Source organism: Mustela putorius, unplaced genomic scaffold (assembly GCF_011764305.1).
Source record: "Mustela putorius furo isolate JIRA1106 unplaced genomic scaffold, ASM1176430v1.1 tig00000145_pilon_pilon_pilon, whole genome shotgun sequence".
NCBI classification, from domain to species: domain Eukaryota; kingdom Metazoa; phylum Chordata; class Mammalia; order Carnivora; family Mustelidae; genus Mustela; species Mustela putorius.
In genome coordinates, this window is record NW_025421294.1 from 1,021,533 (window position 1) to 1,049,475 (window position 27,943).

The 27,943-nt window shown below is 45.9% G+C and overlaps 1 long non-coding RNA gene across 2 annotated transcripts in view; it reads right to left on the reverse strand.

The window, feature by feature from the left end:
* LOC101676360 overlaps window positions 1-27,943 on the reverse strand; it is a 177,198-nt gene that overhangs the window by 27,316 nt on the left and 121,939 nt on the right. Inside the window, exon 4 of one of the 2 annotated variants that reach the window (XR_006605311.1) lies at window positions 18,742-19,113. The exons of the other annotated variant lie outside the window; for it this stretch is intronic. This is a non-coding gene — a long non-coding RNA (uncharacterized LOC101676360). Of the gene's footprint in view, window positions 1-18,741; window positions 19,114-27,943 lie in introns of those variants that run through there. 2 annotated transcript variants of the gene reach the window in all.

Below are 27,943 nucleotides of genomic sequence, written 5' to 3' on the forward strand. Positions count from 1 at the left end.
TCTGCTTTCGCTGCTCCTTTTCAACACTGGACTAGAGATCCTATCCATTCAGACTCAGAAGGGAAATAGGTATAAATATTTAAATATATATATATAACTGTCACTATTTTAAAAAAGATTTTACTTATTTATTTATTAATTTGACAGACCGAGATCACAAGTAGGCAGAGAGGCGGGCAGAGAGAGGGGGTGAGGAGTGGGTGAGAGGAGAGTAGGCTCCCCACCGAGCAGAGAACCTGACCTGAGCCAAAGGCAGAGGCTTAACCCACTGAGCCACCCAGGTGCCCCTGTAACTGTCACTATTGTTGGGCCTTGGATTATTCATGAAGAAATCCCAAGAATGTGTAGATAATTATTAGAATTAATAGCAAGGTTGCTAGATATTTAAAAAATCCATATTCCAAAATCAATGGGATTTCTATGTGTTAGTCAAAATAAAAGATGTAGGGCGCCTGGGTGGCTCAGTGGGTTAAGTCTCTGCCTTCGGCTCAGGTCATGATCTCAGGGTCCTGGGATCGAGCCCCGCATTGGCGGGGGGCGGGGGCTCTGCTCAGCGGGAAGCCTACTTCCCACCCACCTCTGCCTGCCTCTCTGCCTACTTATGATTTCTCTGCCCCATAAATAAATGAAATCTTTTTAAAAAATAAAAGATGTAATTTAGTTAAAGATGTTATTTATAACAACAAGAATACCTAAAAAGAAATTTTTAAAATGGAGGTGTACATGTTCTTTTTGAACAATATTATAATTATAAAGGTTTACTAAAAGAGAATACCTCATAAAAATAAGCATTATTCCATGCTAGTGGATAAGAACACTTAATTGTATAAAGATGTCCATTCTCTTAAAAAAATGTATCTCTAAAATCAGTGCAAATCCCGTCAGACAAATAGCTGGCTGGAACAGACCAGAGAGCCTCCAAACAGACTCACGCATACAGGCAAACTGGATTTCTCACAACAGACATTGTAATCATCAGGGAAAGGATGAGCTACTTAACAAATGGGATTTGGATGCTTCATTTTTCATAGAGAAAAATGAAATCTGATCCTTGCCTCATACCAGACACAGAATTCAAATCCACACGATTTAAGACTGAAATGTGGTAGAACTACAGGAGCGGTGTACAACAGTGTAGAAGAAAGTCTGTGAACTCAGCCCAGAGAACCATTTCTGAAATACAAAGTACAGACCACAGAGGGAAACACATCCCTCCCAGCAGAGGCTCCCAGTGGTCTCAGTGGCCCTTGATGTCAGGGCCGGCACCTCCACCTCCTTCCCTCTCCAGATCTTCAAGCAGGGCAGTCGGGGCTCTGAGATTCTGGACAGACAAGAGGAAGATGGCTGCTGCCTCCTTGTTTGCAGTCTCAAGTAGGAGATTGTCTTCATCTTCCCACAGACAGAAAACGTGTTTGAGACAGGGAAACACACTGGTTTAATTTAGAGAGCCCTTTTCAAGAGACAAGTAATTAAGCTCTGAATTGTTGCTTCCCTGGTGTAATACCCTCCAGTCGGGGAGCTGCGCGTTTTCTTTGTTTCAGAGCTGATGAAAATCAACAGCAGTGTGTTTGGGGGAAGGACGGGATGCTATGATGAAGAGTGATGAGGGAGACGAGCGAGAGCGAGCGTGTGAAACAGGCAGGAGCGAGGGATGCCAATCATTCTAGCCTCCAAAAGAGATGCATTGTAAGTGACAAGATCACCATAGTGGAAAAAAGAGATGTGTATCCCATCTGCACAGCCCTGACACTGGAACACCATTGGCAGACACCCCTCTAGCCGGCCAGCTGGGAGGATCTGACTGTCTTGGCTCACCCGGGCCAGTCCCAAGGGAGGGCTCTGGTTACATCTCCTTCCTGCTTCCCGTGCTAAGGGAAGGGACAGAGCAGGCAAAGGGAGGCAAGTGTTAGAGGGAAGAGAGGGATCGACTCTGAAAAACAGAACAAGTGGCTCTTCTACCACTGATTTCTACCAAAATATTATTTACTCTCAAGAGTCCAGGCTTCTGCATTTAAGGAACGGAATAAATCTTATTGTTGTTTAGATGCCTCCAAATTCATTGGGATCCAACCCTCTTAGTAAGGTGAACATTACAATCTGCTGTCTGGCAGACGTTCAGAGATGGCGTTCAATCCCGTGACCATTATATCTTTGTCTTCAAGACTAGCACGTTTTCACCATGGCTTCCTCTCATCATGATGAAGGCTCTGGAAGACGAGCAAAGCATGTCGGGTACTTAAACGTGCAAGAGCACAGTAAGTCAAGGTATGGGGCAATGCCTCCAGCTGCCGAAAGGAGAGTGCAATGATAACACTTACCCAGTAGACTTGATTTTTCACACTGCCCAAGCCGCCCCTGGCGGTAAGCTAGCCACTTACACAGGCATTCTAATTCTGCTGAATGGTACTCTTGCTCTGCCTAATAGGTTCCTTAGGCTTTTGCACTTTTATTTATTAGACAGACAGAGATTGCAAGTAGGCAGAGAGAGAGCAGGGAAAGCAGGCTCCCCGCCGAGCCCGATGTGGGGCTTGATCCCAGGACACCGGAATCATGACCCGAGCCAAAGGCAGAGGCTTTGACCCACTGAGCCACCCAGGTGCCCCAGCTTCTGCACTTTTGTCTACCCTGTGTCCCCGTGGAAACCTGCCTGTCTCTGCCTGTTCAGTCATCTATAAGCTGACTATATATTTTATAAAATTTGTTTATAAATTTATGAAATCTCTTCCAGATGTCAGTCTCCTTATCCATCAGGCTACAAAATATGAAACAGTCATTGCCGTGAATCTGAAAACTAGATGGAGAAGGAAGAAAGACACACACACACACACACACACACACACAGATTAAGAATAGGGGTTTTGGCCTAAGATGACTCAGGTTAGAATCCTATCTCTGGCATTTCCTAGTTGTGTGGTTTTGAATAAATCACTTAATTTTTCTAAGTTTCAATATTCTCATCTATAAAGTGGAGCTATGTTATCTATCAAATATTTATTGATGACACACTTTGTGCCCAGCACAGGCTAAGATACTAGGGATCTGGCTCTGGGCCAGACAGACAAAATCCCTCCCGATTCAGATGCTAACAAATGGATGTTAAAAGTCAAATACCAGATCCAGAGTGTGTCAGGTAATGTTAAATGCCATGAAGGCCAATAGAGCAGGGTGAGACCATGAATGTGGGATTAGATAGGCTGGGGAATCCCTGTCTGGGGAGGTGGTGTGGGACAGAGGGTTCACATGATGGTCTGGAAGAAGAGCATTTCAGGCACAAAGAGCAAGGCCCAGAGGTGGAAGCACACCATCGCAGGCCAACTCACCACAAGGAGCCATCGTGGCTGAGAGCGGTGAGCAAGGGGGAGGGGGCAGAGGGAGAAGCTGAACTGGGGCCAGGCCACACTGGGCCATGGCGACCAAGATAAAAACAGTGTTCAGTGCGGTCCATAACAGCAGCTTCCTTTAGCATTGTTGTCTGGTAAAACAAAGCCCTGACTGCCAGGGATACGACTTAATAAGCCCTCAGAAGGCATCAGCCATGGTCCCCGTGGGAGAAGGATGACCACGGAGCTACGAGCCAGGCATGAGGGAAGCACGGCGGAGGGCTCTGAGGAAAGGCACCAAAGTTAAAGTTGGTGCCGGCAAGAAGTTTACAATCCAGCAGGAGAAATAAGATGAGAATCCAAATACACACCCTCGGTCGGTAAAATATGGCATGGGCCCCTGTGAAAGCTCAGTCCTCTGCATTTCAGAAAAAATCATGCCTTTTTTTCTTTGACGATTACTGTAACATCCATGAGAGTAGTTTGTGGACCATTCCTACCTCCTGGCGATGTCCCTGACGCCTAGCCTAGTGCCCCACATGGAGTGGGTACTCAAATAATATTTGCTGAATGATTCTACAAACTGATTTAATGAGAATAACCACACATGTGGAAACATTTTCAATTTCTTTGTACTATGACAATATCATATTAGTTTCTAAGCTTTGAAACATAAATAAAAATGATTTTTTAGGTATTCATGGGGCCAATACACTGCGGAATTCTTGGAAACTGAGGACAAGCTCTTTAAAGCACTATGGTAGTTATAGGGAAATATCAGCTGCCCTCTGAATGAGGGTGGCAAGGTTCCTTATGAAATACATTGTAAGTATACCTCATGGCCCCTAGCACTGGTGTACCCAACTAGATTGCTTGGCTTAACGCCCTCGTAGAACAGAAGGATAGCACGCCTCAGAGGTCATCCCGGCCAACTCTCATCCACAGCATGTTTGTATTGGGAACTTATCAATGGGAAGGTTAAAACAACAAAAACAAAACTTGTCCTGTGTAATTTCCCAGCCCTACCCTGGCTCAGGACCATTATTCTTAGTCCAGATGTAGAGCTGGGGATTGCTTTAGGTGCAGCTACAGGTCACATGATGTCATTAAATCATCCAGTAGAGATACTATTCAGTTCCTCTTTCTACTGATCAGGAGCAGCCATGCGGGGTGGGGTGTGGGGGGGGGGGGAGTGGTCTCTCTGCGTGTCCAGCAATGGGAGGCAGAGTACAAGGAGTTATGGGATTGAGGGTGAGGTATGTTTCAGGTACTCATACAGCTGGGAGAAAAGTTCTTCCCAAGCTGGGGGGAAATCTGGAAGCTGGTGAAGGAGGAAGAGACCAACCCAGCAAAGTCAGCATCAAACTGAGTTGCTAGGAAACAAGAAAATTTTCCTATGGTGGGATCCTGGGAATTAAGGCTAGGTGAAATAGGAGAAACACAGGAGAGGAGAGAAAACACTAATGATTTCAAGAAAATTTTTTTTAAAAATGTTTAAATCATTAAGGTGCCAAGCTCATTTTTAAAAGCAAGACCAAAAAATGAAGTGAAAGGTCAAGTTAAGCTAGTAGAAGAGTCTCCCACTGTACAAAGGTGCCAACAACTGCCTTCACTCTCTGCTGAGCAGCCTACCCCTTCTCACCCCCAGACTAGAGGTCCTGATAGCACTGCCATGGAAAAAATAGTTTTTGTAAGGTTTTATGTATTTATTTGACAGAGAGAGAGAGAGAGAGAGAGAGTGCAAGCACAAGCAGGGGGAGCGGCTGGCAGAGGGAAAGGAAGAAGGAGGTTCTCCACTAAGCAGAGAGCCCAATGCAGGATCCCAAGACCCTGAGATCATGACTGGAGCCAAAGGCAGACACATAACCAACTGAGCCACCCAGGTACCCCTGCCATGAAAATTCTTGTGATAAGCTTTAAAGCCTTATGAATCTCTGAGATTGATATTCAGGAAAAAAAAAATGGCTATAACTAGCTCGGGGAAGCTGAACTCTAGACCAAAAGACCAGCCTAAACCTGAAATTTTTCCTACAGCACTCCCTGAACTTTCTACTCCGCGAAATAGTTGCTTATACTGCCTGAAATTCTACTGGCTAAAGACGCATATATATTAAAGTATACCTTCTTTTCAAAAGACAAAGTCCCAGGGTGTTATTAGCAGTATTAGCTAGTCATTCACACATTAGTATAAATTAGTCCACACACTTTTCTTTCTATCATCTAGCTGAGATCATTTATAATAAGGAAGAAGGTCTTAATCAAGGATGAAAGTTAGTGGGGCACCTGGGTGGCTGAGTTGGTTAAGCAGCCGACTCTTGATTTTGGCTCAGGTCATGATCTCAGGGTTGTGAGATCAAGCCCCATGTGGGCACAGAGCCTGCTTAGAATTCTCTCTCTATTCCTCCTCTGCTTGCTCTCTCTCATTCTCGCTCTCCAAAAAAAAAAGTTAGTACGACTCTCTATATTTGTTCGTATTTTGTTCTACTTTATATTCCTGCTACTTCTAAAAAGGATTTGAGGCAGCAAATATTTTAAATTTTGAGGATTGATTTTATGGAATAAGATACACAGATTCTGCTCTCCCCTCTTCTCCCATACACATATAAAATAGTGATCCTGTCTAGTTGAAAGTATAAATGGTACATGATAAGGAGGAGGTTGGAAACATTAAAGTAATCCCTGATAACAGAAATTAAATTGTTTCCTGCTAGTTAAATATAAAATCCATACATGTTCGATCAGAACAGAATAAGTAGTACTACATCAATTTTAAACGATCAGAATGGCTGCCAGGTCTACCAGTGTTGCCTCTAATCTGATTGGAGATATCACCACAGTTAGAACAAAGGGCCAGAAAGTCTAGAAAAGGGAGAGTGAAAGAAGCAATCCTGAGCCTTGATTATGCATGCTGTGGCTAAAGGAGAGAATGGTAGGGCCTAAAGATGTTTTTTTCCTAGTTGATGCCCTGATCTATAGGAGGCTCACCATGTAGCTTTCTGATTGCTCTCTAACTTCCTTTGCAGATTTCATTCCAAGGAGGAAATGCACTGGAAGCAATGTGCTTATCCAGGGGGGTTAATAGCCAGCACTGTTGGTGGGTAACCTGACACTCTGATTGGTATATCAAGCTCATGTAAGTTTGTTTAACATAGGTCAAACCCTAAATTTCGATTATTTCTTGCTCTAAGACCACAAGAAGCTGGTGTGCATAGGACCTGATTATGATGAACTATGGCCCTGGTCTAGAACTGCATTAACAAAGACATAGGGGAAAATGCCCTTTCTCCCATTTCCTCTTCCTCCTTTCCCTCATACTCTATCTCTTCCGGATCATACAAATATTCTTTCTGTTCCTAGACCCCTCACTTGCATTATGGTTCAGGTTTATTATGGATAAAATGGTTTCAGGGGGATATACCCTATGCCACTATTGTTTCTATGGAGGGGGGGAATGGTGTAATTCCAATAGCTGATTCTCTAATGAATTTTGGAGCATGACCCAGTGATAACTTGGGGACATGTTGTTCCTGTAAATTGATCTTTCCAGCCAGTAGAGCTGGCTGGGAAATGTACTTAGTAAATCACTCCCAGTGGTTTGAGAAGGAAAGAGAAGGTTCTAGAAGAGATGAGTCAGGCTAGGGGGTTGCTAGTGGAGGGGAAAGGAACAAAGAGCCAAGCAATATTCTGAAAATGGAATTTATCCCCAGCCAGAAATAACTGTCTGATCAGGCCTAGCTAAAGATTTTCTGAAATGATGAAGCAAATATTAACAGAGAAATCTTTAAAAAGCCTCTGTGGATGAGATTACATTCTTGTCGGTGATAAACTGGGAGGGTTTATAAATAACAGGCTCTGCCAGGCAATCTTGATAAGACCGCATTCTCCCCTTCAGAGTTGGAGATTGAAGTTTTACGGCTCTTGTAGGAATATAGCATCTGATACAATGTCCTACCTATCCACCCTGGCCCAGTGACTTGAAAGGAACATGATGATATCACAATGACTCCAACAAAACAAAAGGACGAAGGTCAGCTCACTTCCAAGCACCTAAATGGAAATGGGAGGCGGGGTGGGAAGAGCCCTATATATTCACCAAGCTCCATCTCACTTAGCTAGTGCGTGGGGACAGTGTGTGGGCTTCTTTCTGGCAGGCACGGGAGAGGTCTGCAATGAACCAGAAGTGATCACGAGAGACAAAAGTCAGTATCACAGAGTTGCCCCCGTCCTTCTATCCCAGATCAACGTGTGGCTCCTTTCCAAGAGGGCCGCAACAGCAGTGCCATCAGAATACCATAGCTCCGCATGTTCCAAGTTTCAATTACTTATTCATTCAACAAACATTTATTGGCTGGCCACTCTGCTCCAGCACCGCTGGTCTGTGCGAGGCAACTCGGCCCTGACTGGTTGATCACCTTTGGGAAGAAGAGCAGGGCTGGCAGAAAGGGATGGAGGAGGAGGGTCAGATCTGATTCTGTCCAGGGGATAAAAAGAAACGAAACTCTCAAAACTGAATCCAAACAAGCCACACCAGATGGTCTCACGGGATAAGCCTCTTGAAGTGGGAGACTAGACAATGCCCCGAAGTGACAGGGAGGCGGGGCTTTCTCACGGAGAAGGATTAACCTGACGGAGCAGAAGGCACTGCCATTCTGACAGGGCCTGTCAAGGCTGATTTCCTCCAAAGTGTTCCTTTTTCTTGAGAACACTGATGCAGCGTCCGAAGTAAATGTGACAGCTAAGAAGGTGCTGATGGGACAGTCACAGAACTGGACTGCTTTCAGTTTGGGGCTAGGGCCAGGGCTCCAGTTCGGGGGTCAGAGTTGGGTTTCTAAGCCAAGCTCTGCCATTTTTTGGGCCTCCGGGTGGAGGAAGGAAAAGATGACCCACCTCTCAGAATTGCTTCAGAGCAAGGATCAAATAAAATAATTGCTGTCCCGAGCTCAGCACAGCACTAGCAGTTCACGTGTGTGAGCCATTATGGTTACCAACAAAAAAGAAAGGTTTTTCCCTGCCTGGTGTCTAGGAAGGAAAGAGAACTTCAACTACCTTCATTCTGACCTCAAACTTTCTAGCTGAGTAAGTTCTTCTTTGCAGCCCATCTCTTAATTCAGGCCAAAGATCCTGCTGGCAAAGCCTCCGGTACTGGGAAGGGAATCGGCCCCCTCAAGTGATAAGGACGACCCTGAGCCAGCAAGACCCTGCCCACGATTGAGCCCAAGACAGCAATGACCTGACTGTCACTGCCCACTTGCACGTACCCACTGACCTCTGGCCCACATCTGCCGTCTATAAACCACGGAGTATTTTCAGCACTTTGGTGACAGTCTTTGAGACAGGAGGCCTCTGTCTTTGGAGTGTTGGCTTCACTGAATTCATTCCTTTCTCGTTTCACCATCACTCATCTCTCTGCTTTCGGGTTTTGTCAAGTGGTGAGTGGCCAGACTCTGGGACCACCAGAGCCAGGTGCTCTTGGACTTCTGTGCCCCCAGCCATGGGAAGACAGTGCTGCCATGAGTGTTGATGGGCTACAGAGCTGCAGCTTTTAGACAGGGCAGAAATAAGCCAGGGAAGGGGACTGTGTTCCCTCTGCTACGGGCTCTTCCCCTGCCCGAGCCCTTTCTCTTGGAGCCACACTAATTAAGCAAGAACCAGTGAATGTTTAGTCCTGGGTCTTGCCTGCACATTCCCCAAAGACCCACTCCCTCCCCAGACCCACAAACAGATTTGCAGACAAGCTTCAAGAATGCTGTAGACAGGAACTAAGGTGAGGGAGGAAGGAAAGAAAAGCAGTCAGGAGGTCTTCTGAAGAAAAAAGGGTTCTGGCTAGTATGGGGGAAGAGAAGCCTGGGATAGAAAGAAAACACTTCTACAGATCTAACACACCATCACATAACAAGGGCAAAGAGGTTTCCTAAGGTCTCTGTGGGAAGGGGAAACTGAGGTTTAAGAATGAAAAGTCCAGAGTGCCTGGGTTGCTCAGTGGGTGTAGCATCTGCCTTCGGCTCAGGTCATGATCACAGGGTCCTGGGATCGAGCCCCATATCAGGCTCTGTGTTGGGCATGGAGTCTGCTTGTCTTTCTGCCCCCAACCCCACTTGTGCTCTGTCACTCTCTTTCTCCCTCTCTCTTTCAAATAAATAAATAAAATCCTAAAAAAAAATGAATGAAAAGGCCTTCAGACGGACTAAGGGGTCAGCCCATTTACTGGCCGACCAGGGCTGAGGGCTTGTATCTTGGCAAGAACACATCCAGAGTTCCCGTCAAGAGCCAACAGCAGCAGGTCAGGAATTGTCTGGAATGTAGAATTAGGAACATCAGAGATGTCATGAAAAGAAATGCAGAGGACCTGGAAAGTGTTCAGAAATACAGGCCCCGAATGAGAAGACAGGGAGAACGGGTGGTAAATGGTAGGAATGGATTACCGTCCTGCAGGGGTCAAGGCGGGCTGGCACAACAGCAGTGAGAACATCCACTCTGATTTAGAGGAACAGTAAAAACCATCCACGCTAATTAATCTGGGGGCGTTCTTTTGAATTAATTCATTTGAAGAAGGATCTCCCTGAGGGTCTGGAAATTGATGTCCAACAAAGGATTGCAGTGGGAATGTAGGAAGCTAACTCAGGTGGAGCCCCTCTATCTTCTGTCCCCACCCCACTCCCAGGAACAGACACTTCAGCTGCAAAGCACTGCCTAGACCTGCCCAAGCACAGCTCTGTGGTACCGCCAAGCCTGTTCCAAACCCCCTGAAGGGGAGGAAGACCAGGCTGGTTTGCCTTCACAGGGCCTGACCAGGCTTCCCTGAGGGTTGGGCCTAAGAACTCCTGCTCCTCCTCTTCTATCTCCAGTAATCTGAAGACCCCATCAGACTCAATCAACCCAAATGAAGCTGACCGAAATGTCAAGAATTTAGACGCCCACATAGGATGGTAGGGTTACAAAAGGAAAATAAATAAATGCCCCCGATGGCCCAAATTAAGGTTTTTAATCATCTTTCCCCAATTCCTAGCTTCTAACTTAATTCAAAGGATGTCAGTCAAGGTAAGCATCTTGGCATAGAGATTCCCAGAGTAGAAACCTCTGTATTAGGATACAGTAGTCAAAGAGAAACCCAACATAGCCCTCCTATTTCCTGCTCCCCACACCCCCACTGCCCCACATCCACCCCATATCATAAGTTTAAGTCATTTCTTACAGCCAGAGCTCTGTAGATTTAGGGGAAATTTTTTTAAAAAGCAATGGTGGATTGGATTCTTGGAACCTACCCTGAACATCTGACCTTTGCTGGGACCCCATAATCATTTATCCCGGGGGAAGCAGAGCAAGCATGGGAATCGGGAATGCTCAAGATACACCCATGACAACTAATTTGCGCAAGACTTCCATGCCTGATTCTCTTCTTACGGTTAAAGAGGAGAAAGAGTCCCAGATTAGTCAGCGAGCCCTCACCCCTTGTCAGAATTCTCTTCATAGCTGTTCTCCCTCTTGTCTTTTTTTGTGCTGTGTGGTATTATGGGAACTTCTCAGCTCCCTTCTCATAACACCTGTATCTGCTCAGGAAATGTGTGGGCATGTCACAAGAGCTGCTTAACTTTAATATACAAGAGCACATGGGCATATGTAGACCATTTGGAGCTCCAAAGCTCCAGGAGATGACCCAAGTAGGAGGGGTAAGGCACATGTGAAGGGGGAGACCTTCCTAACATCATTCTCACCAACACATCGAGATTTTCAGAAATGGTAGGGAGTTGATTATGCATTCAGAACTGACATGTTCCTTGGAAACATCTCTTCCTTCTCATGCACCATAAAGTAGAAGCTACAATCTGCGACCTGAAGATATTGCTAAGAGCAGAATCTTTGTGACAAGGAATTCAAGAAACTGTTTATTTTAAATGAATGAGACAGTTCAAGACTTTCTCAGGGAGCTGCATTATCAGAAAAGATTCAGGGCCAAGAACTCTTTGCAGAATCCCCCACAGAAGATGAGCCATGTCAAAAACGCCCACAGACTAAGAGCAATAAAGTGTAAATAATTTAGAACTCCTTGATATTATCCTGCCTACTCATCGCGCACGTCTTTAATAATTAATTCAGCTCAGTCTTTAAAGAAATTCTCTCTACGTAACAAATCATTCTCTCTTTGTTGCCTGTTAACAGCAGGAGATCATTTCCTGTTTGAGACTTGTCCTTCCCGAGTGAGGAGCATTTATTTGCACGGGAGACATTTTCTGGCTGTTGTTGGTTTCCATGGATGTATTCTGCACATGCCCAGTGAGCAGCATAGTTCTGATCAGAAATCTCCTGAAGATACTCACCATCATCATGCTTTCATGCTTTATACATGTTGACATAATTCCCACAAGTCTATTACCTCCCATTATTTTTCTATTTTACAGCTGAAAAAACGGGTTAAGTAATTTGATCAGAATGCTCCTCTCACACCTGTCTACCCCCACCATTGATAGATCATTGCCTGGCATCTTCACCATGGGAACAAGACTATACCATAGCATATAACTCATATCATAACTCACATCATAGTGTTGGCAGGGCTAATATGGTGCAGAAAAATAATTGTCTTATTTCCAAAGAAGCTGGTCCCTTTAAATATCTGATTACTGAATCCTGCTAAATCATCCACACGCAGAAAGCCATGGGGGATGGGGAAAGGGAAATGACAGGGTAATTGAAAATAGCTGAGGGACAGTGACATCAAATGTGTCGATATAAAAGACAGAGGGACACCAGCTGCAGGAGAAGATTTGCAGGTGTAGGAAAGGGAACTGGAGCATGTTTATAGTTTGTAGAATGCAGTTTGCTCCACAAATGAAAATTATTCCAAGAAAGTCAGAGAGAAGACACTGCTGTAGATGGAAAGGACAGGTGGGCAGAAACCCCAAGACCCAGAGAAGAAGCAGATCAGGTAAATTCAAGACACTGTGACTCTAAGTAATGTATCAGTAGCAAAGTAGGATTTTCATAGTATTTATGCTTTGAGGCTTTGCCTCTTAAAAAGAACTGAGAAGGTCAAAGCAGAGAGGTCACATATTAAGGAACCACATGTCTTTTTTATTGTACACCTTCATTTTCTCTTTCCCTTGAATATGCTGTTTATTTGGAGTTTTTTTTTTTAAGATTTTATTTGTTTATTTGTACAGACAGAGATCACAAGTAGACAGAGAGGCAGGTAGAGAGAGAAAGAGGGAAGCAGGCTCCCTACTGAGCAGAGAGCCCAACGTGGGACTCGATCCCAGGACCCTGAGATCATGACCTGAGCCAAAGGCAGTGGCTTAACCCACTGAGCCACCGAGGGACCCTGGAGTTTTTTTTTAACTGAGATATAAAATACAAAAAAAGTGAAATGTGTAAATGAATCTGAGTTTCAGATTAGATTCGAGATTTTACATATATACACACACACATACACATCAATGCAATCAAAGTCCAGATCCAGCTAGAAAATATTTCTACCACCAGAGAAAACTCCCAGGCAATACCCATCAACCTCCACCGGAAGGAAAGACTATTTTACTTCAAGCCCCCTTGCCCCAGCCCAGAACAACCCTGAATGGCCATCCCAGCTTTACAGCGCCTCACGACATCTTTCCCGAGGCTGCCTTGGAGCCCAGCTTTGCCCTTTGCCCAAACCTCCTTTCCCTGCACTTCCTTTTCCTTTCCTTTCCCAGGTGCTGGTCCCAACAGCACTCTCTAATTAACTTCCAACATGCTAATCTTCATCATGGAGTTTGAGTCTCCAGAGTCTTCCCGTAGCGGCTGATCCAATTTACATTCCCATCTGCAATATATGCAAATTCTAATTGTTCCATATCCTCCTCAAGCTCAGCGTTGTTGATCCTTAAAATTTTTGCCATCCTAATGAGTGGATGCAGTGGTATCTCATTGTGGGTTCAATTTATCTTTTCCTGATGAATAACGATGTTGAACACTTTTCTAAATTGTCATCGGATGTTTAGTTATCTCCTTTTGCCCATTTTTATTGAGTTTTTTGTCCTTATTGACTTACAGGAACGCATTGCAAATTTGGACGTGAGCCCTCTGTCACATAAATGTATTGCAAAAGAATTTTCCCTGTCTGTGGTCTGTCTTTTCACTTTCTTAATCACAGTATGCTGGTTTTATAAAAATAAAAACAAAACCCTTTTTACTTAGAAATAATTATAGATACACAGATTCACAGGGTATTGCAAATTCGGCACAGAGAAGTCATTCAGTTTCCCCCAATGGTCACACCTTACATAGGTGTAGTCCAGTAAAACCAGGAATTTGACTATGGCCAATGTGTATAATTCTGTGCCATCTTATCACAGACTCTGGGCTGTGTAATGGCCACTGCAATCAAGACACAGAGCTCCTCACCACCCCGAAGATCTCCTTCGTGCTACCCCCTTGTACTCAACCCCTTCGATCCCTGTGCCCCGCCCCCACCATCTCTAGCCTCTGCAAATAACTAATCTGTTCCCCTTCTGTCAATTAGTCATTTCAGGAACATTATACAAATGAAATGATGCAATAAACAATGTATATGACCTTTTAAGACTGGCTTTTTTTCATTCAGCATAATACCCTTGAAATCTATCCAAGCCCTTTTTTGTATTTAGAAAATTATGTTACTTTGCCTTATTTGAGCAATCTATTTATGTTTGATAAGGGATCCACTTTTTGTTATTATAAAGGGATTCTCTTCTTACTTAGATAAAACAATGGAGTGATCAGTCCCTGGGTTTTAAATGTCCAGGCCAAATGGAAGATTCCCATCTATTGCCCACATCTGGCAGAGCAGGGGGAGAGAGCACCACAGACTCCCATCTTCCAAGCCCTGACTATGGCTTCCATCACTGGCTGCAGTCTACAAGGCCCCCTGACTTCACGTCAGGTGTATAGAATAAGCACATATAATGGAACCACTTGAAGCATCTCCTTTTATTGTTCAGAGATAGAAAAACAAATGACTCATTTTGCTTTTAAGAATGATGAAATGGTTTTTCAAAATGGGGCACATTAATAACCTCATTTATTCTTATCACTGTCAGAAGAAATTAGACATCCTCTCTAAATGAGAAAATGTTGGTCATACTCATTTTACCGCACAAGACAATACTTGCCTGAGTCTCAGTCCCCTTTCTGCTCCCTATGTCTCTGCATCTTCGTCCTCCCACCTCCATACCCTCCCACCTCCCGTATGGTGTCTGCCATGAGCACCAAATCTTGAGCTTGCTTCTGCGGTTGTGCATGCCAGTCAATGGCCCGCAAATCATCTCTGCCTTCCCTTGGAAAGGGACACTCTCGGTGTTTTATTTCAATTGATTCTTTTTGCATTTCAACAGGATGTTCAATATCACAGAAGGTCATCAAAACAATACAAGAAGGAGCTGCTGTCTTTCCTCTCTCAGAGCCATGAAGACAAGGGGGAGGAAGAACGGAGGGCTTTCCTAGGGTGGATGGTAAATGTGCAAAGAACAGAGTACTTCTAGGTTAGTTTGGGGCTGAGCTGGAGTTGGCCTACTGGGCAGTCATGGAGAGAACGCCTCAGGAACTTCAAACATGAAGTGCCTGGGGGCCCAGCTTCACAAACAGTGGAGTGAGCTGGAGGGCAATTCCAGACCCAAGACAGCATGGGGCTCCTGGCAGGAGGGCTTCTTGGATCTTTACTCTATTGCTGTCTAAAGTCTTGCCATAAGGAGTCTGTGCCTCTCCTCTTTTTCTCCCCAGTTTCCCTCTGCATCTCTACTTCACAACCTTCTAAGTTCCTATATCTCCTAATTCATATTGTAAAGGGATGTGATCAGCTGAGCTAATCACTTTTTTCAAGCCAGCCTATGAGTCAGCTGCTCTTAGGTCACCCTGGCTCTGGTCCAATCAGATGTCACTGAGAGAGGCTGGGTCACATCTGTGGGACTTCAGGTGGCTGTCTAAGTCTGCCACCTCACCAGAGGCGGCCATGTATTTTCTCCTAAATGGTGTCACAGGTGTGACGATCATCATGGTTAACACATCTAATATAAAAGAAACAAGAAGAGAGGTGGATAAGCAGTTGGTTTTCTCTTCTTCAAAGACTAGTTCCAAAGGAGAGTTCCCAAGGGAGAGACCGCAGCTGTTCACTGGGACTGCTGTGAACTGATCTTTTCCTAACTCACAGAGAGACATTGCCTTCCAATTTATTACTCTAAGATGGCGACTGAATTTTCAAACTACACTGTGGATTTTCAATCTACATTTCCCACGTGGGTTAATCAACGATTCTGTAACGATGCTGTGTGGTGACTCCGACAACCTGAATGACTGAAGCAGCAAATACTCATTTCTCTCTCAGGGATCTGAGTTGCAGTCACGTTGAGCTCAGCTGAATTCGACTGGAGTCAGCTAGGCACGACCCTAGGCTGCTGGTCAGAGTCTAGTGTGCCCCCTGTGTCTCCCATTCTGGGACCCAGGCTAAAGAAGCTCTGGGACACATTCCTCTCATGGTGGATGGAGGGACTAGCAGAGAGCAAGCCACACTCCACCAGCACAACCCAAGCCTCTGCTCCTATGGTAACTGCCAGTACGGTAATGGCCACGCCCAACACAGGGAGGGAAGTACACTTGTCCCATAGGTTGGAGAAAGGTATCAAGGAGAGTGGGCGAAATAATACCAACTAATTCGACCTACTGCCCTGCAGTACAGAATTGCCAAAAAAGACAGTTGATGGCATGCTGGTAGACCATGCAGCCCCCTCAGAAGAAGAAACCACACCTCAACTTTTTTCTGTGCCCGACTTCAACGTATCTAATACTTCGTATCACTCTCAGAAGGGGCTCAATAAAACTCCCTTTAATTGATTAAATTATGAGAGTTCTGGATTAAGGTCAGCATCAATCAACATGTGACTACGGTCAAGTCCATTAATGTGTTCTCTGCTTGAAGGGCTGGGTACTAAGAAGATAAAAATGGCAAAATGTAGTTAAGAACCTGGGTTCTACTCTGAACTCACAACTTCCTAGCTGTATGACCTTTGGCAAGTTGCTTAGCTTCTCTGTTTCAATTTCCTCACCTACAAAGTGAGGGTGATAACAGTGACTTTGTGATGGGGTTGTGCGGTATATTCGGGGGAGAGCCCGTTGAGGAGGGCTTGAACTGTGATAAGTATTTAACTGTTGCAGGCAAGCTTTAAAAAAAAAAAAAAGCAACATCCGCTTTAAAGAGAAGCAGGTTGATAAAGTGGAAAGAGCTGGGATCTGGAGTCAAAAAAACTTGTGTTGAGTCCCAGCTCCTCCTTTCATACCATCTATGACCTTGACCAAGTCCTGGTTTTTTCGCTTATGAAATAAATGGCTCCCTCCCCGGCTGATGTGAAGATCAGGTGACATGTGTGAAGGCATTTTTGCAAAGTGAAAACCATCAGAAAAATGTGAGCTGCTTTTATCAAATTATCCCATTTTTGCCTTGCTTCTCTGATGACAACTAATGGATGGTGAAGGAGTTCTCTGCTGGACATTTCTATTTCATCTTTAGAGATGTGCCAATGACATATGCATTTCTCTGAAGCTCTTGGTTCTGCAAATCATCGCCGTTTCTAATGTAGCAGACACCCAGCAAGCTGGTCCTCACAGAGGACCATAGAAGGAAGTGTGTCCCTCATTCCTGGTGAATACTTGGGCCTTTCAGAATTCCACACATTGACAATGAATATCTTGAGATTGTTGTCTAATATTTACTTTGTGCTACTGTTTGGCCAATACCTGTTGTCTCCACTTCCTCTGTTCCCAGGCCCCAGTCAACCCCCTGCACTTCCAGTATTCCACGGCAGCTACTCTTGCCAAGGTCACTGATGAGTTCAGCATTGCCAAGTCCAAAGGTCATGGCTCAGCAAATCTTACTGACCCTATCAGCAGTTTCCTTTTAGTACTTGATCACTGCCTTCCTCTTGAAAGCCTTTATTCATTTGACCTCTAGAGCACCAGCCTCTTGGTTCTCCTCCCTGCCCAGCTGCTCCTTCTTGAGCTCCTTTGTCATCCTCTCAATGTTAGAGGCTCAGTGCCCAGATCTCTTCTCATTTCTATGTACACACACTCTCTGGGTGATCTCATTCAGCCCTGCGGTCTCAGATACCATCTCCATGTTGACAGTTCCGAAATTTAATTCTGTAATATCTGTAATATCTGTAGCTCAGATATCACCCCTGAACTCTGGAGTTAAAAATCCACTGGCCCACTAAGCACCTCCACTCGAATGTCTTGTGACGTCTCAAAAGTGATGTATCCAAAACTCAGCTCCTGTTGTTCTGACTTTCATCTTCCTCTTCTCAGTAAATGGCAACTCTGGTCTTGCGCTCAACATGAAAATACAGGGACTCATCCTGGCTCCTTTCTTATACTCTATATGCAATTTCTCAGTAATGCTGTAGGCTCCATTTTCAAATTGCATCCAGAATCCAATCTTTGTCTGTCTGTTTAACACCTCTACCACTTGCCTCTTTGTCTGAGCCAGCATCATCTCTCGCCTGAATTGCTGACATGGCTTCCTGTTTCTGTCTTTGTGCAACCCTCCTCTCCCCTCTCCCAAGAAGATAGATCCTTCTAGAAGATTATTCATAATATATCACTCCCTTGAGGAATACCCTTCAATGGCTTCCTATTGCATTCAGAATAAAACCCCAAATCCTTGCTCTAACCTACAAGAGCCTGTAAGGTCCAGCCCCCATTTCTCTCTCTGACCACTTCTTCTAACATCTCCCTCTTGCTGTTAGCTTCCTCTGTTCCAGTCGGACTAGCCCTCTTGCTCCTCTTTGGACACACCAACCTAATTTTATCACAGGGCCTTTGCACTTCCCAGCAAACACTGTTCCTCTTTCAAAACACTGTAGGTATAAACTCATCAGACAAAAGAAAATGCTACCAGTGTGTGTCTACTGTGCATCTTTAAAAGCTATTATTTTCTCCTTTGTGCTTTTTTAAAGCTTTTCTAAATATTTTTCAATAAATGCTATTTATCTAATTTATAATCAGAAAATAAATGATTTAAATGGAATTCAAGACCACAAAAGGATGTTTCTGTTGCTGAAATACATTGTAAAAAAGCTGCCTTGTCCCCCGTGCAGGCTCCTCACGCAGCCCAGAGAGGGGATCCACAGACGTATACAAAGCCCATGCAGATCTGGTCCTCCCCATTGTCTTTGCTTCTTCCAAATTTCCCCCAGTTAATGAGCTTCTCACCAGGATGGTGATAACTGATCTCTGGGTGAAGATTCTGACTCACCAGATTAAACTGTAATGAAATGCTTTTTAATAAGTAATCGAGGATGGGAAGTAAATTGTTATTTTCCCCTCATGAGTGGCATTACCTGTCATTCTGAAAATTAATCTTATTTAAGAGATGCTTAAAATGCGGAGCGATATCACGGTTCTTCAGACCAAGCGGCTAATGAGTAATTTAATTTATGTGAATTATAAATCTTGATTCTTTCAACACTATTTTCCTTTAGATCTGTTAGTCACTCTCATCTCTTCTCAGCTGCTGCTGAGACTTACCTTCTGCTTTCACAGAGCTCTCTGTGTAAAGAGGAGAGAATGCTATTGGCCAACTTAAACGTCATATAAACAACAAAACACTCTTTAGATATATGAAATGATCGAGGGAGCCTGGTTGAGGAATCTCCCTGAGGTTTGGTAGGTGTCAAGAGCATACACAAAAGATGACTCCTGCTGGGTTTGGAAGGAAAATGACTCGGTGCACCAGGCGTCACAGCACCTGCTAGCGGTACGAGTTCCAGCTTCATTTTTAAACTTCAGACATTCCCTGGAAAGTCAAGGGACAAAGAATGAGAGGTGGAACGGGAAGATTTATCAGGGATTCTTATTATGTGTTTCGAAGATTTTGTGTACGTCTTTGAGGCCCTTCAGAAATAGGACATTGAAATCTGACATTTATACCAATCATCTTTCTCCTGCTCTGCAGTTTGTTCTGTTCCTTGGAGAGGTCTGTGCAGTGGAACAGACTTCCTCGTCTTTGTTCAGCCCCAAGCTCTGTCCTGTGTTTGCACCCCTGGCTGTCAGTGTGTTGCCTCGTCCAAGGCCTGAGAACCTATGACAGAGAGAACGCAAGGCTTTTGCTGGAGGTAGCCTAACTCAGTCGTCTTGTGTTTAGAAATAGGATAGATGCATATCGTGGGACTAGCGCTATGGTTTAAAAAACTCCGTGAGATTTCACCAGAATTGATACTCTCTGTTTAAGCAAAACACCAACTTTGAATGCCTTTCTCCCTTTCTACGTAGAGTTTGACCTCTCACCCCATAGGTAGCTTGGGACCTCTTTTTCTCTTCAAAAGTGGTCTGTGCTCCCACCTCCCCTAACAAGATGCCTACCAACTATACTCTAAGAGATTGTCACCAGCCCAGGGACCATGTCTGTCTTGTGTGTTCTTAGAATGCAGAACCCAGGACAGAGTTTGGCATATGAAAATGCCCAGCAAATATTTGGAGGGAAGGGTGGGGTTTTTAAAATTTATTTGAGAGAGAGAGAGAGATGGAGCTTGAGCAGGCGGGGAGAGGCAGAGGCTGAGGGAGAAGCAGACTTCTCACTGAGCAGGGAGCCCGCCCGATGTGGGGCTTGATCCCAGGACCCTGAGGTCTTGACCTGAGCCGAAGGCAGATGCTTAATCCACTGAGCCACCCAGGCACCCCTGCTATATTTATAAGATACTCTCAGTCATTCTGGGCCACTCTTACTGAAATACCATAAAACCAAAGTCACACTCCATGTCCTTTCCCATGACAACTATTTGATAAAGATTTTGCCGCCGCAGCAGAAGCAAGGTGCTCTGGCTGATATTCTGGGTGCCTTGTGTACGTCATCACACTGAAGACTAGCACTGGCTTATTTAGAAGAAGAATCATTACCCCAGAACTGCCTGCTTATTCTCAGCTTTAAAAATAAATATTTGCCCAATAAGATGGCAGGTTTATGAGCTGCATTTAATACCATAATGAAAAAGTCTCTTACTGTGTGTGTGTGTGAGAGAGAGAGAGAGGGAGAGCAAGAGAGAAAAGAGTTAAGGTTGCCATGGGAGCCCTTGGCACTTCTGAACCTCTATGATTATGAACAATAATTAGATGTAATGCTTTACGGTGGTGAAGCACCTCGTGGGCTCCTGATAATTGTGTTTGGCAATTAACTCACCCTCCCTGAGATTCAGGTTGGTGTAATTAACCCCACAAGGAGAAGCAGCCTTAAAGCAGGGGAGTCATGTGGGGAGAGCTACTCTGTTTTCCAGCAGTGTAGACGAAGGGAGGCTTCCCCAGTCCCTGCCCTGCCTCACCTCCATCATGAGTCTCCACCAGAGACCCCCCTGGTTGGCCTGAGGCACTTTGCTCAGGTGACTGGGTTCATGGGAGTGCTTGCCTGCACCAGGGAGAGGTGGGCAGGAGCAAGCCTGGGTGTCAGGCCCTCCTCATTCCCTTTCATCAGGAACCCTACACAGCTGGAACAAGAGGAATGCAGAAGGCCACCTGGGGAAAGGGCAGTGGGAGGTATTCAGCTTAGCTCTAATCGGCTGAAACTTGGTGAAATCAATACCTCTGTCCTCTTCCCCATGCGACTGCCATTTGGGGTTAATCCTCCGTCTGCCAACTTTTCTACTTATTGTCCCATGACACATACTCTTAAGCACCTACAGATAGCTGGGAAGAGGGTGGATTTTTTTTAAGATTTTTATTTATTTATTTGACAGAGATCACACGTAGGCAGAGAGGCAGGCAGAGAGAGAGGAAGGGAAGCAGGGTCCCTGCTGAGCAGAGAGCCTGATGTGGGATTTGATCCCAGGACCCTGGGATCATGACCTGAGCCGAAGGCAGAGGCCTAACCCACTGAGCCACCCAGGCACCCCGAGGGTGGATATTTTTAATGCCAAGTGTTGTTGACATTTTATACACATATACGTGTGTGTGTGTGTGTATATATATACACACATATATATGTATATATATACATATTTTTAATGTATTATATATAGAATCAGAGTATAAATGTGTATATATATTAGAAGTAAATTCCTGAAATAAGTGGGTCATATGCTTTGTTCCTGTCAGGTGATCGATGAAACACTAAATCTGTCATTTTCTCCAAAGGAAAACAAAATCTAACTCTTGAGAATTTCAGTCAATCCCCCTTTTGTTTCAACCTAAATTTCCATGGACTACTTCCAGCATTTTATTTCCCTGGCTGAAGGCTAATGCTCTGTGTATCACCGACAGACCCCAGCGTGGGAATGTGGTGAATTTCCGCTGTTGACAAACTTGACCCCACTTCTCCATACCCACACCCGAACTGCCTGCACAGCTCTGAGAGGGTCTGGTCACGGATTGAGGCACCAACCTGACAGGAGGGAGACAGATTGGTAAGGCTAGCTCGGAGGGCCATCTCCGCCAGTGCTGTGCTGAGTAGGAAGGCCCGCGTGTTTTCCCTGGATGTGCTGGTCTCGTTAATACCTGATCCCACCAGCGTGACCAACTGCACGGGCCACTGAGCCAGACGCAGAGAGAACAGACTGGGTCAGCCGTGCCTTTTGCTTGCTTCCCTACAGCGGGGAGAGTCTGTACAGCACAAGGCCTCTAGCACATTTTGAAAGAATGTTTTGTACCAGAAAAGCTAATTTGCTATGATTAGTTCCATTACATTTGTGAGACTGTCACTCCATATTTATTTGGAAGGCAGGTTAGAGTCCCTTCTGGTGATTTTCCTCTGTGTGCCGAGGGGCCCTCTCCAAAATTTCTAACAAAAAATCAATCTGGATGTAACCATGAATGCCTCCTGGGTCCTCAGATATAGAAATACCCGCGTGCCTCGAGAAGAGAGTCCTGAGTCAACCGCAGGTCACCCTGACAGGATTTCAGAGGGTCGGGGAGGGAACTGGAGGACCCCGGAGGAAACAGGTACGGGCCTGAGGCCTGGGGGAAAGGTGAAGTGGGGTCATTCACTTTCTACTTCACACAGTTCTGTGCCGTTTGAAACTCTTCCAAGTTTCATTTTGTTGGCGACAAGAAATGTTGGTTATGTGTGGTCCCACCAGAGTCTGGAACCCAGATGCCATTAGTCCTGTCTGGCCACTGCTTGTCGGTGACTCAGAGAGGGCCTAAGAGGCCTATCCTTTCCATTTTTGCACAGACTCTCTAGGCCCGGGCTCAGATGAGAGCAGGAAGTAGGAAAGCTGTTCTAAGTGGAAGGAACAGTCATGCAGGCCATCTGGGAGCCAGGAACAGAAGAGGATGTGTGCAGAGGCAGGTGTCAAAGGAGGCGGCCTCTCCTGCATATTCTTAACATAGCGTTTGCAAGACTTGAGACCTTGCACATCTACTCACGGTGTTGATCAAAAGAGCTTTTTTGAGAGATTAGAAAAAAAGAAGAGTTAAGCGTTCACGCATGCAGTCTTCCTAATTAACACTGCAGACCCAGAGTGAGAGAGAAAGCACATTGGACTTTTTTTTTTTTTTGAAGCAGCTGTTCCCCAAACAGCAGGCTCTTCTCAAGGAGACTGTGGGCTAATGCTCTCGGATTCTGTGAATTCAGAGAAGGGCCTCTGACCGCTTCAGATGGAGGGCCGGCTGCCTTGTGGGGCAAAGGAATCATTTACACCACCAGCCACATCGTTGGCTGGAATCACAGAACCTGGAATTCGCATGGGCCAAGCATCACGCAAAGCCTGTATTGACTGTTTACTGTGTGCCGGCCCCGTGCTAAATTCATCTCCCACTTTCCCTCGTGTCATCCTCCCAACAACTCAATTACCAATGAGGAAATGTTACTGCCAAGGTCACCTTCAGAGGACATGGTGGAGACAAAGTTCAAAGACAGGTGTGTTGGAACCAAAGCCCATCCGTCATGGTCTCCATCAGCATGCTAGACAACCCCCCCCCCACCCCAGTTTCCTGTACTTTGGATGTCAGGCTATTTCCAGTGTTTGGCATAGATGGAATTGGATGCAAGCTTGCTAATTATGAAAATCACAGGTTTTTATTGGCCCTTCTTTATGAAGCCATCCCTCACCCCAGGTCCCTCCCCTCTGCTCACAGCACACCCACAACTGTCCCCTGGCTCACTGCATTTACTTGCAACTATTTGTTTAACCCACCTTTCCTGTAACACTGTGGGCAACCTAGGGTGGGGGACGGAGAGCTCCGAGCACAATGTCTGACACATGGTCTGTATTTAGCAAACGAATGAATGAATGACCTAAACATTTCCCCAGTCAAGTATACAGCACAGTAACAGTGGAGCAGCTTTATGCAACGGAGAGAATGCCAGATGCAGAACTGGAAAACCTACGCTCAAGCCTGGCTCCCTCACTTACTAGCTGTGTGCCTTGCACACGTCACTTAGCCCTTTTTGGCTTCTGTTGCCTTGTCTACAAGTCAAAGCAGTTGGACTTGAGTTCCTCAAGAACATATCCAAATGCCGACATCACCTGAGTTTGTGTTCCTTCGTGAAGCAACCTGCTCAGGTAAGATCCTGCATGCTCAGCGTGAAGAGAAGCACATCTTCAGATCCAGAGTCCAAGGACTTGTTTCCTGAGCTGGGCAGCGCCCCCAGCTCTGTGCCACTACTGTCCCACTCCCCAGTCTGCTGGCTACTTCTCTGCCCAGGTGCCAACATGTCTACCATACCCCTCTGGTTTGATCCTTAATTTAGACTCTAATTCAACTTCCTGCTTCACTACTCGCTCGTCTCTACCTACAGACCTCGTCCTCAAGGTAACTCTCCATCGATCCACCCTGTGTAGGACCCACTCAGAATCTCCCACGCCTTTAATGACAATGTCAGTCACCATCTGAACATCAGATCAGGAGATATTCATGAGGAGTTTACACTCCTCTGTGAGTTTACACTCCTCCTTTGTCCCTGTGAGGTATGATTAATGTATTCCAGCCAACAGATTGGAGGACATGCTACCATACTCGTCTTGCTAATTAACACCCTTCTAGTATGCACGCTATTAATTGGGCACTTGCCGTCAAGTCGCCTTTGTAAGAGAGTGTAAGGGCAGTCTGTGAATTAGATCAGAAGGTCACTCAGTTATCACCCAGGGCACACAGGCAGGCAACTGGAAAGGCAGGTGTAGAGGGCTTCACACAGAAAAAAATGCCTTTTCTGCTTCACATTCTATGTCCAGAAGCAGGTGATGGCAGGGATAGCAACAGAGCCAGCAATAACAAGGGAATTCTGGTTTCTGAATCTGACATACATGGGAGGAAATTACTTAAATTTATCTTTAAAATGGAGAGGAAAACCACCCTGAGGCTCATTTGCAAAAAGGTCTGCATTGCAGGAAGAAGAGGAAAGCACAGGAACTGAGGAGGCAAAACCTAGAAAAGAAAAGGCCTTCCCCTGGGGGAGTGGTGCAGGACAAGGGACCAAGGGACCTGTCTGTGCCCCCCCATAGGGCAGAGCAGAGCAAGGGGTAAAATTTGAGCTCCAGGTGAGGAAGCATTCTTTAATGCCTTGAGCTCCGGGGCAATGAGCTTCCTGTCTCTGTCAGTTTCAAGTTTAGTCTGGACTGCCAGATAACAGGACTGTCACAAATGGGCCCCAGTCCTGTGGACGGGCTCTGATCCGGTGAACTTGAAGCTTTGACCTTGCCCTCTGACCAGATTTGCTCGGCATCCTAATTGTAAGAGGGCAGTACTGAGCCAACAGGCAGCTGGCACCCGGAAGTCTATCTTGGGCCTGGATGTCTGTGTTTTTAAAATTCTTCCCACATCTTTATTTTTGGTAGCAGGTATTTTGGTTCCCGACCCCCTTCCTCTTTGCTGTCTTCCCTCATAGAGGTTGCAAGAGTTAAGTCCTTGCTTCCCCAACCTCCCTCCACAGCTGGAGGTGACCCTGTGACCAGACGCTGGCCCAGGAATGTAAATGGAGGTTTTGAGGCGGGGAGGAAGCTTGTGAGGCCTGTGGGACTCACGTCCCATCAGGAAATGGAGGGCACACTCAAATTAGGTTGACTCAAGGAGGGTTTCACAAAGGAATGATTTACAAAGGTGTGGCCGGAGGAGGGAGCCCATGGAGGCAGTGCGGTACCCAAGCCTGGTATCAGGAGACCCAGAGGCCTGAGGAGGAGGAGCAGCTAGCCGACCCAGAGAGAAAAAGCTATAGGGAATGGGTTGCGTGGAGAGGAGCCCACCCCAGGCAACACCATGACCCTGACAGCAAGGATGATTCAGAGGACCCGATAGACTTCTCTCCCTGGCCGGGTGCACTCACTGATTGCTAGACAGCTCCACAGGGACTTGGAGGCAGAGGACCCAGCCCTTCCAGGGAGAGAGAATCCCACTAGGTCTGTAGCTATGCACAGCTGTCTGCCCACCATTCATCACTCGTGTCCTTTGGTCCCAGAGGGTGTCCTGGGTCCTTGGTCCCTTTCCACCCAATCACTGTACAACTACCCCATGTGTAGGAAACCCTCTTGCCCTCAGGTGGCTTACAATCTGAGCCCACAAACAAGCACACGTGCAGAGAACAATCTGAAGATGTTCGCATATTAAGCTTCATGGCAGCAGCCTTAAGTACTGTAGAAATTACGGGTAGGTATTGGTCAGTAGGGACAGTGAGACCCGAGTCAAAATTCCATTCCCACTGCATATTAGCTGAGTGACACTGGACAGTTACTTAATCTTTTTTTTTTTAATTTTTTATTTTTTATAAACATATATTTTTATCCCCAGGGGTACAGGTCTGTGAATCACCAGGTTTACACACTTCACAGCACTCACCAAAGCACATACCCTCCCCAATGTCCATAATCCCACCCCCTTCTCCCAACCCCCTCCCCCCAGCAACCCTCAGTTTGTTTTGTGAGATTAAGAGTCACTTATGGTTTGTCTCCCTCCCAATTCCATCTCGTTTCATTTATTCTTCTCCTACCCACTTGACAGTTACTTAATCTTTCTGAGCCCTGCTTTCCTTATATATAAAATGGGAAGAAGGACATTCTCCTTTATGTGCTCTCTTAGAGATTACAGATAATATACATAAATTACTTATAGTGATAACATTCCTAAATATTTACTATATACCAGGTACACAGATAAGTTATATACACAGATAAGTTCTATGACGTGGGTACTATTATCATTCCCATTATATATATGGGAAACTGAATCACTAAGGTGTAAATGACTCCCCCCAAGGTCAGCAGCTAACAGGTGACAGAGCCACAAGTGATACCCAGACGGACTGCTAGAAGCCATCTTACCCACTTACCATACCGGCTGACGCAGTAGGTGCTTAACCATCTACCACTGTTCCTATTAGAACCACCATCTTCCCCACAACCACCAGTACCACCATCACTAGTGTGGGCTAGACTATGTGGCAAAGTTGCCATCAAGAGTAGCATCTGGGCCTTAAGACCAGAGTAAGGTAGTTAAATGTGAAGAAGAGAGGACATCTGAGGGGAAGCAACCGCACAAGGAAAGGCGAGGATGGCCCCAGTCCCAAAAGGGACAGGCAGCCTTGCCCAGGGGAAGCATGGCATGGCCTGGGGAACAAGAAAAAATGCCTGATTGTTGGGGCTGGAGCCAGACCTCGGAAGCAGACCTGAGAGCCATGCATAAGAGTGTGGGATTGACGATGGCCATGAGAGACCAGGCCAGTGCTTGGGCCAGACCATGTGACATGCTAGAATAGAAGTCCTGTTCTAGAAAATTCGCTAGAGAGCAGAGAAGCCAGCCTTGCAGGAATGCCAGCAAGGACACTGTTGGTAATAATGAGGTCTAAAGGGATGGCACCATGGAACTGGAGAAGTGGGGCAGATGTGTCACCGTGAGGGTTAAATTCGGGGAAGGACACACGGGCATCAACGAAAGGGAATGAGGAAGGAAAAACTAAATGCTGCCTGCTAGCTTTCCCAGGGTTACCCCTGAGAGGACATACAGCCAGCCGCATACCTCGACTTGCCCTTCCTCCGCTGGTCACCCTCAGCTGGGCACAGGGTGGCTCTCGAGTCCTGCACAGGAGGGTCACCTGCGCCACGTGCACTATGTGGCCTCAAGGACCCGTGACTCCAGAGTGGGGGATTCTTTCCCCCTCCTGGAAAGCCGACGGCAGCAGCACAGGCTGCCAAGGGCTCCCCAAAGCCCTTCCAAGAGCTGAACCGAGTATCTGCTGTGACACAGAAAGCAGAGACTCTCTGAAAATCCCTCGTTCACAGTCCTTTTGTTTAGAAGTCACGAGAGCTTGCTCCTCTGCTACAACCACATGACCACACTTTTTTTAAATGGAAAAATGAGGGGACACCGTGTCCGTGTGCGTCCAAATGAAGTAGAAGATGATGGAGGGTAGATGTCACCGTGGCTCTTGATTTCTGCCCTCAGTGAAACAAGAACTGGGTCAGAACATTCCCTACCCTCAGAACCCGACTGCAGGGTCAGTTGCTGCAAACTCACAGCTTATCAGCAGACTGCGTTGTTGCAAAGCCTCCTGCTGTCTGTCCCTGTCACCAAGCGAGACACCAGCTTGAGGGTTTCGACACAATTCTGAAGGATCGAGCAACTCCACCTTGAAGGAGAGGGCTGATGTGATGGGGGAAATGCATGGCATCAAAGATGAGGGAATGAAGAGCAATTGCAACCCTTTGTTC